The sequence below is a fragment of the Lithobates pipiens genome, unplaced genomic scaffold (assembly GCF_037356315.1).
Source record: "Lithobates pipiens isolate NorthernLeopardFrog02 unplaced genomic scaffold, aLitPip1_a1.2 Scaffold_14, whole genome shotgun sequence".
Taxonomy (NCBI): domain Eukaryota; kingdom Metazoa; phylum Chordata; class Amphibia; order Anura; family Ranidae; genus Lithobates; species Lithobates pipiens.
Window position 1 is genome coordinate 261,645 of NW_027507728.1, and position 13,961 is coordinate 275,605.

The following is a 13,961-nucleotide window of genomic DNA, read 5'->3' on the forward strand; positions in this document are numbered from 1 at the left end:
TAAACCTAAAAACAAAGAAAAACAGGGTCCCATTAAAATACCACCCCTGACCACACCACTGTGCTTCTAGGGTCTGTTTAGGAAGTGCCCCCCTTCACCAGCAGGTTCTCCACCCCGGGAAGGTGCTACGGGTCAGAGTGACCCCCCACCCCCCAGTGTAAGTCCTGGTCTGCCCTCACCAAGCTTACCTGAGAGGTACTGGAGCCTGTTGAACCGGAGTCCACCTGCACAACCGCACTCTCCATGGTTCCTGTGTATCACTCAGTCTCTCTGAGCCTTCACACTGCTCCAGGCAACCCTGTAGTCACACCGCCGCGCCCAAAGGACTGGAACGGGTCCTGCGGCGCCCCCTGATGACGCGAATCCGGCGGAAGTGCGTCTCTCCCACTTCCGTACGCCAGAGCGCAAAAACTCCGCCCCGACGCCGTGCGTTCTTACGAACGTACCGCTCACAGTACCCGAACGCCGGTCGGTAGAGCGAACGTCTCCCGCCGCCTCCGACCGACAGGTACGAGCGGTTAGCGCTCCGAGGGGGAGATTGCCGCGTATCAGGGTCCCGTTCTCTCCGAACGTTTAAATGGCAGCGGGGACTGAAAGCTACCCTCTCCTCCCTTCGTTCGGACCGAGGGGTGCTAAGGGCCAGGTCCATCAAGGCGCTCTCCCCAGGTAAAACCCCTGAGAAGGAGCTCCCCTTACCAGTTCCAAGACGTGCTCCTTCCCGTCCGGCAGGAAACACAAAAACTGAGGAGGGCCTGGAGGACCACACCTTTTATTTAATTGGCTTGACGTGTTTCCTGTCCCGGAGGGAGGAGCCCTATATCTCAAAGGCTGTCCTGGAAGACGATATGAGAAAACACATTTCTAATCAAGTCCCTTAGTAATATTTAGGGATCCCCTGCAGTGATGGGCCCCAAGGAACATAATGATATGTCCTTGCATAGAGCAATGTTTCACTTTTTTCTTTACCGCCTGCGGCATTTCTAAATGTTCTCACAATGAGGATTGCACTTAAAGCGGGATTCCACCCTAAAGTGGAACTTCCGCTGATCAGAACCCCCCCCCCCCCCTCCGGTGCCACAATTGGCACCTTTCAAGGGGGAGGGGGGTGCAGATACCTGTCAAAGACATGTATTTACACCCACTTCCGGGCATAGACTCCCACGGGAGTCTATGCCTCTTCCTGTCCCTGCGCGCTGTCTGCTGGGACACACAAGGGTCCCAGGAACAGCGTGGACAATTCCTATTGCGCTGCGCGACTCGCGCAGTAGGGAACCGGGAAGTGAAGTCGCTTCGCTTCCTGATTCCCTCACCTAGAATGGTGGCGGCAGCAGCCGAGAGATCGATCGGCATCGCTGGACCCCGGCACAGGTGAGTGTCCATTTATTAAAAGTCAGCAGCTGTAGTATTTGTAGCTGCTGGCTTTTAATATTTTTTTCCGCAGTGCAGTCCCGCTTTAAAGCAATTTTTTATTTTTTTTTTATCAAACTTAAGACATACACACACACACACACACACTATACTTATCTGCTCTGTGTAGTGGATTTGCACAGGGCAACCCAGATGGATCCTCCTTTTCTCGGGTGTCTCTTTGCTGCTCCTGTCAAGTGCTCTCACAGCAAGCAGCTTGGGCACCCGAGCCAAGCTGCAGCTCCGTGTCCCCATTCAGACACAGAGCTGTCATTTGGCTAACTGACTTTAATTGACAGTAGCTGAAGCCAATGGTGCAGCTGCTGTGTCTGAGCCAATCAGGAAGGAGTCTTGGACGGCTGAGGGACTTGTGGACAGAGATGGGGCTGTTACACACAGAAGGCTTTTTATCTTAATGTATAGAATGCATTAGGGGGAAAAAAAATAAATTAAAAAAAAATAAAAAATAAAAAACTTCTGCCTTCCCTTAACACTGGGTCGCTTTGCATGTGCTACAGCGCTAAAATATCACCTGCAAAGTGCCCTGAAAAAGCCGCTCCATTCACTCCAGTGTGAAAGCTCGAGGGCTTTCACACTGGAGAGGTGCGCTGGTAGGACTGTAAAAAGTCCTGCTAGCAGCATCTTTGGAGCAGTGTATACACCGCTCCTGCCCATTGAAATCAATGGGGCAGCGCAACTATACTGCCGGCAAAGCGTTGCTGCAGCACCGGACTGAGAAATCCGTTGGTGTGTATGCTAGTCCGACGGACAAAACACAACGCTAGGGGAGCTATTGGCTAACGGCTATGAACTTCCTTATTCTAGTCCGGTCGTACGTCATCACGTTCAAATCCGGACTTTGGTGTGATTGTGTGTGGCCAAGTCCATTCATTCGGAAAATTCATCAGAACTCCGCTGAAAGTCCATAGGACCTAGTCCCTGGAAAAGTCCGGTCGTGTGTACGCGGCATTAGAGGATAGAAACGCAGCAGTTTCCAACATCAGGGACCGGCCTCAGAAGACAAGTGTTGTGCAGCCTGTTAATTCAAGTCAGTCCATAAGCATAAACCTCGATATAACCTGCAGAAATCTCCCAGCAGGGAATTGCCCCCTCCCCCAGGAACCAGAGATGGACCATAAGGAACTTATAGATATGTCCCTGAACAGAGACGCTTTTCATATTTTTCAGAAAAAGTTACACAACAGTGATTAAAGGAGCACTACTGTTACTGCAGCATATACAATGTTATACCCCATAGAGACCTTCCTGTGGGGACAGGCCCCCGGGAACCCATAGAGCCCTCCTTTCCTGCGGGGACGCCCCCCCCCCCCCGGAACCCATAGAGCTCTCCTTTCCTGCGGGGACGCCCTCCCCCCGGAACCCATAGAGCTCTCCTTTCCTGCGGGGACGCCCCCCCACCCCGGAACCCATAGAGCCCTCCTTTCCCACGGGGACGCCCCCCCCGGAACCCATAGAGCCCTCCTTTCCCGCGGGGACGCCCCCCCCCCGGAACCCATAGAGCCCTCCTTTCCCGCGGGGACGCCCCCCCCCCCCCCGGAACCCATAGAGCCCTCCTTTCCTGCGGGGACGCCCCCCCCGGAACCCATAGAGCCCTCCTTTCCTGCGGGGACGCCCCCCCCGGAACCCATAGAGCCCTCCTTTCCTGCGGGGACGCCCCCCCCCCCCGAACCCATAGAGCCCTCCTTTCCTGCGGGGACGCCCCCCCCCCGGAACCCATAGAGCCCTCCTTTCCTGCGGGGACGCCCCCCCCCCCCCCCGGAACCCATAGAGCCCTCCTTTCCTGCGGGGACGCCCCCCCCGAACCCATAGAGCCCTCCTTTCCTGCGGGGACGCCCCCCCCGAACCCATAGAGCCCTCCTTTCCTGCGGGGACGCCCCCCCGGAACCCATAGAGCCCTTCTTTCCTGCGGGGACAGCCTCCCCCAGGAACCCATAGAGCCCTCCTTTCCTGCAAGGGCTGGGCCCCCGGGGGAGACCCATAGTGCCCTTCCTGCAAGGGCTGGGCCCCCGGGGGAGACCCATAGTGCCCTTCCTGCAAGGGCTGGGCCCCCGGGGGAGACCCATAGTGCCCTTCCTGCAAGGGCTGGGCCCCCGGGGGAGACCCATAGTGCCCTTCCTGCAAGGGCTGGGCCCCCGGGGGAGACCCATAGTGCCCTTCCTGCAAGGGCTGGGTCCCCGGGGGAGACCCATAGTGCCCTTCCTGCAAGGGCTGGGTCCCCGGGGGAGACCCATAGTGCCCTTCCTGCAAGGGCTGGGTCCCCGGGGGAGACCCATAGTGCCCTTCCTGCAAGGGCTGGGTCCCCGGGGGAGACCCATAGTGCCCTTCCTGCAAGGGCTGGGTCCCCGGGGGAGACCCATAGTGCCTCTCCTGCAAGGGCTGGGCCCCCGGGAGACCCATAGTGCCTCTCCTGCAAGGATGGGGCCCCCGGGAGACCCATAGTGCCATTCCTGCAAGGATGGGGCCCCCGGGGGACCCCTAGTGCCATTCCTGCAAGGATGGGGCCCCCTAGTGCCATTCCTGCAAGGATGGGGCCCCCACAGATAGCCAGAACAGAAACAGCCCTCCAGAAAATACTAGACAGGAACTCTCAGAACACACAGATAAGACCTCAGAGATGTCTATGGACTGCAAGAATCCACAGCATATACATAAAGGGCCCAATGAATTCTGCGGGAGAATAAAGGGCCCCAATACCTAAAGAGCGTGCTAAGGGCCGAGACAACGCCGACACCGAGTACCAACAACCCTGAGGGAGAGTCCGAAAGGGTCAGGCCATAAAGCTCGAGATTCGCTAACCTTCAAGGCAGTTGAACCGCCCGATTACCTGTCCCTTAGGGTCGGGCCTCGCTCTCAGCTCCCCCGCCGGCTACTCATTGAATCCGCCTCACACTGTAAGCGAGGAGGGAGCGCGCCAGGCCACACCGAGGAGCGCCAACAGCGCATGTGCAATGACTCACAACGCCAGACGCGTCATGCGACCCTACGCCTGCGCAATACTTAGACAGGCAGGAGCGATGCTACGGTTCATGCGTAGAGCCTGGATTGCACTACGCATGCGTCATCGCCTCCTCCGCTTTCGTCATCGCGACCACAACGGGGGGGGGAGTTTTTCTTGTGTTGAAGGAGCCTGTGGGCGTTCTATACAAGCAGGCGGCGTATCTCAGTGTTAGACTAACGAGGAAGGAGATTATCTCCTCATGTAAGGGAATTGTATGCTGTATTATGGCGTCATACCGAAAAATTGAATGCTTACATTTCCATAATGTTCCTTTCCTGGTGCTTTTCCATTGCAGCCTACATACACCCCTGAGTGAAAATGTCCAAATTGTGCCCAATTAACCAGTTTCCCTCCCTAGTGTCATGTGACTCGTTAGTCTTACAAGGTCTCAGGTGTGAATGGGGAGCAGGTGTGTTAAATTTGGTGTTATCGCTCTCACTCTCTCATACTGGTCACCGGAAGGTCAACATGGCACCTCATGGCAAAGAACTCTCCGGGGATCTAAAAAAAAAAAAAAAGAATTGTTGCTCTACATAAAGATGGCCTAGGCTATAAGAAGATTGCCAAGAGCCTGACAGCAGCGCGGTGGTCAAGACCATACAGCGGTTTTAACAGGACAAGTTCCACTCGGAACAGGCCTCGCCATGGTCAACCAAAGAAGTTGAGGTCACGTCTTCAGCGTCATATCCAGAGGTTGTCTTTGGGTAATAGAGTCCCAGAGGTCTCAAACTGGCGGCCCTCCAGCTGTTGAAAAACGACAAATCCCATGAGGCATTGCAAGGCGGACAGTTACAAGCATGACTCCCTCAGGCAGAGGCATGATGGGACTTGTAGTTCTGCAACAGCTGGAGGGCCATCAGTTGGAGACCCCTGAAATAGACGTATGAGTGCTGCCAGCATTGCTGCAGAGGTTGTAGGGGTGGGGGGTCAGCCTGCCAGTGCTCAGACCATACGCCGCACATTGTATCAAATTAGTCTGCATGGCTGTTGCCCCAGAAGGAAGCCTCTTCTAAATATGCTACACAAGAAAGCCCACAATCAGTTTGCTGAAGACAAGCAGACTAAGGACATGGATTACTGGGAACCATATCCTGTGGTCTGATGAGACCAAGATAAACTTAATTGGTTCAGATGGTGACAAGCGTGTGTGGCGGCAACCAGGTGAGGATTACAAAGACAAGTGTGTCTTGTCTACAGTCAAGCATGGTGGTGGGAGTGTCATGATCTGGGGCTGCATGAGTGCTGCCGTCACTGGGGCGTTACAGTTCATTGAGGGAATCATGAATACCAACATGTACTGTGACATACTGAAGCAGAGCATGATCCCCTCCCTTCAGAGACTAGGCTGCAGGGCAGTATTCCAACATGATAACAACCCCAAACACACCTCCAAGACGACCACTGCCTTGCTAAAGAAGCTGAGGGTAAAGGTGATGGACTGGCCAAGCATGTCTCCAGACCTAAACCCTACTGAGCATCTGTGGGGCATCCTCAAACAGAAGGAAGAGGAGCTCAAGGTCTCTAACGTCCACCATCTCTGTGATGTCATCATGGAGGAGTGGAAGAGGACTCCAGTGATAACCTGTGAACTCCATGCCCAAGAGGGTTAAGGCGGGGCTAGAAAATAATGGTGGCCACACAAAATATTGACACTTTGGGCCCAATTTGGACATTTTCACTTAGGGGTGTACTCACTTATGTTGCCGGTGGTCTAGACATTAATGGCTGTTGAGTTATTTGTTGTTATGTGTTGTTATTTTGAGGGGAATTTACACTGTTATACAAGCTGTACACTCGCTACTTTATATTGTAGCAAAGTGTCATTTCTTCAGTGTTGTCACATGAAAAGATAGAAGAAAATATTTACAAAAATGTGAGGGGTAAACTTTGTGAGATACTGTATATGTAATATCAGCAATGTAAAATATACAGCACCGTGGTACAGGGACTTAGCTCCTGGTGTGGGGCTGAGCGCTCCTCAGTCATTCACAGGAATCCTTGTATTTTTATCAATTAATACAAGGCTTCCTTTGATTGGTTGATGTAGCAATCATGATGTCACCCCTCCCCCCCCCCTCTCACCTCAGCCAGAAAAAGGATACCTTGTATTAATTGATACAACCCCAAATTCAACAACTGGGAGTCTGTGTAAAATCTACATAAAAAGAGAATGCAATGATTTGCAAATTTCATAAACCCATAATTTATTCACAATAGAAAACATATCAAATGTTTAAACTGGGAAAATGTACCATTTTAACCAGTTTTCCCTCGCATTATAGCCGAAAGACGGCAACAGCACGGGCTTATTTTTCCCGGGGGGGGGGGGGGTCCATGAACGTCCTCCCGTGATCAGTGCAGTCTAAAGAGTGCCCACCAGTGCTGCCAATCAGTGCCACCTATCAGTGCTCATCAGTGCAGCCTATCAGTGTAGCTGTCAGGTCACCTCGAGACGAGGTGACAGATGCACACCGTAGGGGTCAGGAGTGCACCACAAGGTTGTGGACCCTACGGCTGACTGCTGCGGACGGGGGATCCCACCGGGGTTAGAGCGTAAGATACCCTGGGGCGCGGAGTGTAAGAGCCAGCAGGTGTTCACCAGCGCCTCTAGTAGTGAGGATGGACTTGGCTGCAACTGGCTCCAGGTCGCGACCCCCAGGGTTCCCCAGCTCACACCCACAGTAGGCAACAGGAGGATAGGGATGGTGAGGGACAAAGCCAAGGTCGGGGCCAGAAGCAGACAGGAATAGTCGGGGACACGCCAAAAGGTCAGGATCACAGGCAAACAGGGATAGTCAAGGACACGCCAAAGTCGGTAACGGAACAACAGCAGAGTACACGGCAGGTAACAGGAAGCTAACACACAAAGGTTGATCAGCAGGCCTGGCCTGCAGTGCACAGGTTAATATAGAGCTCTCTGATAGGAGCTAGGGTGGAGTCATGCCAGAGGATGGATTACAAAAGCAGTCAGATGAGGGTCGGCTGGTCTCTAGAGATGAACACATGGAAACAGGCAAGCAAACTATTGCAAAACCATGACAGTAGCCTTATCAGTGCCCCTCAGTGAAGGATAAAAAATTACCTGTTTGCAAAATTTTACAACAAACTTTGAAAAACTTTAAATTCTGTCTTTTTTCATTTGTTTAGCAAAAAATTAAAAAAACACTTCCTGTGTCATGGATGCAGCTAACAGGCCACATGTAGCAGGGCAAATGTATTCTGCATAGTAAGCTACAGACAAAATCATCTTTTGACCACATAAATACTACAACCTAGAGGGCGGAGCTTGCCGAGGACCGGGATGGCTGCATGAGAATGGAGCTTCCGTCTCAACAGGGATATAGTGGCAGACAGCAGCCAAAATAACCTGGATCTGGACACCCAGCATCTGAGATTGAGTCACACAGAAACCGATCGGCATGACAAACAAGCGAAGGGGGCACCAGCAGCCGCAGAGGCTAATGGATTTCTACACACTGGAGCAGAAACAAGATGGCGCCGGCTCTCCGATTCCATCCGCAGCCAGCACTCCCCAGAATGGGCAGAAAAAGAACAATCCTCTGAAAAGGAACATGCCACAGAGTAGCCAACACTCCCCCCAATCCAAATCTGCATCGGGGAGCCCTGAAAAGGCCAGATTCAGGCTGGATGTAAAGGATTCAACTCGGGAGGTGAGCGTGGGCCTAGATTCAGGGGACGATATCAGGGAGCTTCCCAACTCAATAGATCACTTCCCTACTAGCAATTGGCCGGTATTAGATACCACCCTCAAAGAAATGCTAGTATCACTTAGAAGCTCACTCCATAATGATATTATGGCATGTGTCAACCAATTTGAGAGAGAAATTCAGTCAGTGTCAGCAAGGGTGGATCATGTGGAAACAAAGATGGGGGACTATGCTGTCAGGAACCATGAAACAGACAGAGACAGAAGTACAATCAAATCACACTTGTTTATTAATAAAAAAAAAAGGTAAATAGAAAAAAGCGTAGTCAAGCATAGCCAGAGTCCTGTAGCCAGATCGGGTAGTCAGCCAGTCCAAAGTTCATTATCCAGATCGGGTAATCAGCCAGGCCGGAAGTCAGGGATCCAAGGAGAGCAACCGCAAGCAGGATAAGAAGCCAGGTGGAATGTCAGCAAGCCAGTCTTGAAACAAACAGCAGGAGATGGTTCCTTGTGAAGTGACCAACGCAAAGGCAAAGGAAAAAGTGCGCTGGAAGGCTTTAAATAGGCAGGTCAGACGAGCATCATCGGGAACAGCTGGTAACTGTGGAAAGAGAAGAAAGCTGTCAATTAGCCAACAGCTGAGCGGCCAGCCCAGAGGAGGAAGGGCTAAGCCAGCCCTGACATATGCCTCCACAATAAATAGCCTTATTGACGCACATGATAACCAGGAAGAGGAGATGGAGGCAGTCAGGGCCAATAGTGCAAATATTAAAGACCGTTCCAGGAGGAACAATTAAAAAATAAGAGGGGTCCCCGAGTCCATTCAACAGTCAGAGCTACGCACATATGTTGCTCAAGTATTCACTTCTATCCTGCCTGACCTGACTGAATTAGATGTTACAATGGACAGAATCCACAGGCTACCAAAACCCTCTTATCTCCCAGATAAAGTGCCAAGAGACATTATTCTGCGCTTGCACTTTTTTCATGTGAAGGAGCGTCTAATGTCTGCTGTGCGCAATAAAGACCTCCTTCCGGAACAACACAAAGAATTGCAATTCTACACCGACTTGTCCCAATTCACTCTACAAAAAAGAAGAAGCCTTAACACCATTTCTAAGGCCCTTAGAAACCACAAGATTACCTACAGATGGGGATTCCCAACCAAATTGATCATCACCAAGGATTGAAAATATTATACAGTAGACTCAGTCCCAAAAGGCGTAGACCTACTTAAAACATGGCATATCATCCCTGAAGAACCCTCTCAAGGAGCCATTAACCACAGCCCGAACCTCCCTGAGGAAGTCTGGAATCTGGTTAACTCCAAAAATGCTTGCGCGCATCATTAATATGCACAATAGGCAGTCCACAACCACAATTTTTCTTTTCTTCTTATCCTTGTTCAGAGACAGTCGACCAAGCGAGACTGTGATTTCTACTTTTTTCCTAAAAGTTTGAGTGGCTATTAGCTACACCCAGGTCACCATGACCTACAACTGCTTTCCGCAGATTCTTGTTTTTGTTTTTCTTGCTCTACGTTCACTGACTTGTTTGATACTTCTCTTTGCAGTTAGTTACATGATCATTCTAGTACACTCTTGGAGTCAATGGACAGAACGCTTGATTATCTGGATGCATCCTGATACTAAAGCCTCATCCACAGCGATCAGGGAATCTTCGCTAAATGATGTAAGTGTTTCACACACAATGTACACATGCTGTCACCTAAACCCACTCCACCATGACAATGACCTTTTTAACCATTAATGCTAAGGGTCTCAACCACCCAGCAAAAAGGAAATCATTGTGGAATGAGGCAACCCAACATAACTGTGATATCCTCTGTGCCCAAGAGGCTCATTTCCATAACCAAAAAATGCCCAAATGCACTCATCCCAAGTTTCACCATGTGTTCACAGCAAATACCTCATCCAAGAAGAGGGGAGTATTAACCGCCATTAAAAACACAGTTGCATTCACATTCACAATTGCATTTGCACCTGATTGACCTTAAAAAGGTCAATCAGGTGCAAAAGGGCTTTCTCCTGTTATGCAGAGATTTCAGTCTCCCTCCTGACCCGCAGATGGATTCTGCATCCCACTCAAATAGACATCATCACTCACTACAACCAATTCTGCACACGTATGAACTATATGACGCGTGGAGATGCCATCATGACACCGAAAAGGACTAGTCTTTTTTTCTCTACAAGCCACAGAATCTACACTAGGTTGGACCTTTTTCTCACGGACAAATGGTTGATACCTAAAATCACAGCCTCAAAAATCAACACCATTACATGGTCGGATCACGCCTCGGTGACGCTCTCGGTTGATGACTCACCAAATGCTAATACTACCTTTGTTTGGCAGTTCAACGCAATACTTTTCCAGGCTGATCCTTCCAAAGGTATCCTTCAGAAAGATCTAATTGAATATTTCTCTTGCAATGCTAATTCTGTGTCAGATCCTATGGTTGTATGAAACACCCATAAGGCATATATGAGAGGAGTATTAGTAAAATCAGGAGCAAGGGCTAAGAGACAGAGGAGACAGCATATACAGGACATCATCTCCAACATTCATACCTTAGAAGTCCAAAACAAGTTAAACATTTCCCTATCAGTTTCTGAGCAATTAACGCAGCTTAGGTATAAATTATGCCTAACCCTATTCGATAACTTTGAGAAAATTTATAAACGCCTTAAAATTACTTATTATGTAAGTGGTAACAAAGCAGGCAAACTTGTAGCCAATCGTCTCAAGGGGCAGAGACACAAAAAAAATAATAAATAAATAATTCATCCCAATACTCAAGAAAGACTACATTATCCACAGGCTATAGCTGGTGCATTCAGCAGCTATTACAGTTCTCTTTATAACATGAAAGATGACTCAGCCACACCTCAACCCACCAATTCCGGGATATTAGAGTTTCTGGATAAAATTTAACTCCCCCACGTAACAGAAGCTCAATTAGAAGACCTAAATTCCCCATTCTCCAAGGCAGAAATAGTCAAAGCCATTGATTCCCTTCCCAACAACAAGTCACTGGGACCAGATGGATATACGGGGGAATATTACAGAGCATTTAAATCAGTACTAGCCCCTCAGTTGGTTGAAATTTACAACAATGCTGTCTCCTCGTCGTCTTTCCCTTCGGAGATGCTTAAAGCATTGACAGTGGCACCACCGAAGTCGGGAAAGGACCCTATTACACCACAGAATTTCAGACCCATCTCGTTGCTGAACAACGATTTAAAACTTTGTGCTAAACCTTTGGCTAAAAGATTAGTATATCTACTCCCATCTTTAGTGCACTTAGATCAATCTGGGTTTACAAAAGGTCGCCATACTGTGGATGCTACCTACAGGGCCCACTATACTAGCGTCCATTGAGGCATGGGGGATCCTCACAACGCATATACCTCCATGCATCAAGCATACTCCATACTCCACTGAAATTCCCATTATCAGCTCTCTCTCTCCTTATACTGGGTATTTCCCTATCTAATTGGAGGTTGGAGGTCCGACAGGGAATTGGAATTGGAGGACCTATTTGTGGGACCTGCTATTAAAACATTTAGATCTCTCCAATTGGAATTCTCTATTCCCTCTTCGGAACAATATAGATACCTTCAAATTTCACATTTAATTAAACAGTCTTCCTAACTGAACACATCTCTTCCATGGCATATAGCTAAGTATTACCTAGCAGAGCACACAAACACCAAAGGAATATCACTATTTTATTCACACATTCAAAACAAACTAGTATTTACCAAATCACCACCCATGCAAACATGGGAAAGATACTTCCACAGGACATACTTGGAAGATCAATGGCAAATGGCTCTAAATGTAACATATACCTCCATCAAAAGTGCTAGCCTTTGTGAACTTTTCCAAACAATAACACTGCGTTGGTACCTCACACCGTATAGGCTGTCCAAATTTGTACCAGAGGTGTCTCCCCTTTGCTGGAGACAATGTGGGGCAACGGGTACACTATTCCAACTTTTATGGGCTTGCTCTGTCATAACACAATTCTGGAAGCGGATATACAATCTTATTTCGCAGGTGCTTAAACTTAATCTGGAACCGTCTCTGGGTATGGCATTGCTCTCTCTGGAGATGGACATTATCCCCCACCATATGAGAACTTCACTATCTCACATCCTCTTAGCAGCCCGTCTAACCCTGGTAAGGCCCCTTTCACACTGGGGCGTTTTTCAGGCGCCACAGCGCTAAAAATAGCGCCTGTAATGCCTGAAAAAATCTGGCCCCTTTCACTCCAGTGTGTTTCACACTGGAGCGCTGCGCTAGCAAGATGGTGATAAAAGTCCTACTAGCTGCATCTTTGGAGCGGTGAAGGAGTGGTGTATTCTCCGCTCCTAAGCCGTTCCTACCCATTGAAATCAATGGGGCAGCGTGGCTATACCGCCGGCAAAGTGCCGCTTTGCGGGTGGTTTTAACCCTTTTTCGGCTGCTAGCGGGGGTTAAAACCGCCCCGCTAGCGGCTGCTAAAACGACAGTAAAGCGGCACTAAATATAGCGCGGCTTTAGCGCTGATGCCGCTCCCGCCCCAGTGTGAAAGGGGCCTTAGGCATTGGAAGGATATAAAACACCCAGAAATTTCTGAAGCCACACAATTAATCAATACTCACGGTATATATGAATAACTCTTTGCTTCCGGAAATGGTAATTAATTACACACTATTAAGATATGGGAACCATGGACCAAATGGTACAAAAGGAAAGTTGATGTTGGCATTACTTCTTATATATCAACAACAGGATCTGAGATAAAGCTTCCAGTACATAACTGTATATTGTAACTAGCTGCATTTTTTGACTCTTATTCTTAGTTCTGTTTTTTATATTTCATAACTCAGTTTTTTTCAAATGCAATGACATAATACCTTGTCAATCTCATTAATCTAGGCGATTAAGACACATAAAGCTTAGTATCTATATATGTTCTAATCTATAACAGTAACTGACAAATTTATAATACTTGATCTAACGTGTTACAGTTCATGTCCTACAAACTACTGTATCATTATGATGTCTTGTACGCATTTGATTATAAAATGTTCTATTTGTAAAACCCAATAAAAACGATTGAAAAAAAAAACAGTGGTGATTAAATACCACAAAAAGAAAGCTCTATTTGTGTGAAAAAAAAAGTGATAGAAATGTAATTTGGGTATAATGTAGCATGACCGCGCAATTGTCATTCAAAGTGTGACAGCGCTGAATGCTAAAAATTGGCCTGGGCAGGAAGGGGGTGATATCGCCCAGTAGGCAAGTGGTTAAGAAGAAAATAAGGTAAGTTTAAAATTGATGACAGCAAAACACCTCTAAAGTTGGGACAGGGTAGCAAAAAGCTGGTGTTAGCTAGGGAGATCTGGAATAACATTTTGAAACTAATTATGTTAATTGGCAACAGGTCAGTAACATGATTGGATATAAAAGGAGCATTCTAGAGAGTCAAAGATGTTGATTTACTAAAACTGGTGAGTGCAAAATCTGGTGCAGCTCAGCACAGGAACCAATCAGATTCCATTTTTTTTCTTGTCAAAGGAAGTCAATGCCGCCTCTTTTTTTTTCTTTTTTCTTTTTGCTGACCTGCAAAATAAAGGCATATTGCATCGCATACTAGCACATTATGTGAAACTTACCTGCAAACGAAGCCCTTGTTGTCACTGCTGGAGGCTTCATCCACGGACTCCGGCTGTGTGACTGCCCAGAGGGTCGTTGGCAGCGTGTACAGTAAATATCTCCTAAATGGTGCAAGTTTAGGAAATATTTACAGTACCTATAGGTAAGTCTTGTTATAGGCTTACCTACAGGTACAAACAA

At 48.5% G+C, this 13,961-nt stretch overlaps 1 protein-coding gene across 4 annotated transcripts in view; it reads right to left on the minus strand.

The window, feature by feature from the left end:
• Positions 1 to 4,409, minus strand: part of WDR5 (WD repeat domain 5) — a 51,973-nt gene extending 47,564 nt beyond the window's left edge. For 2 of the 4 annotated variants that reach the window (XM_077479129.1, XM_077479127.1), the window contains exon 1: positions 4,225 to 4,383. The gene's annotated coding sequence lies outside the window, so the exon portion shown is untranslated. Of the gene's footprint in view, positions 1 to 4,224 lie in introns of all 4 variants that reach the window. The other 2 variants (XM_077479128.1, XM_077479130.1) reach the window with 2 other exon arrangements.
• Positions 4,410 to 13,961: the final 9,552 nt, after the last annotated feature.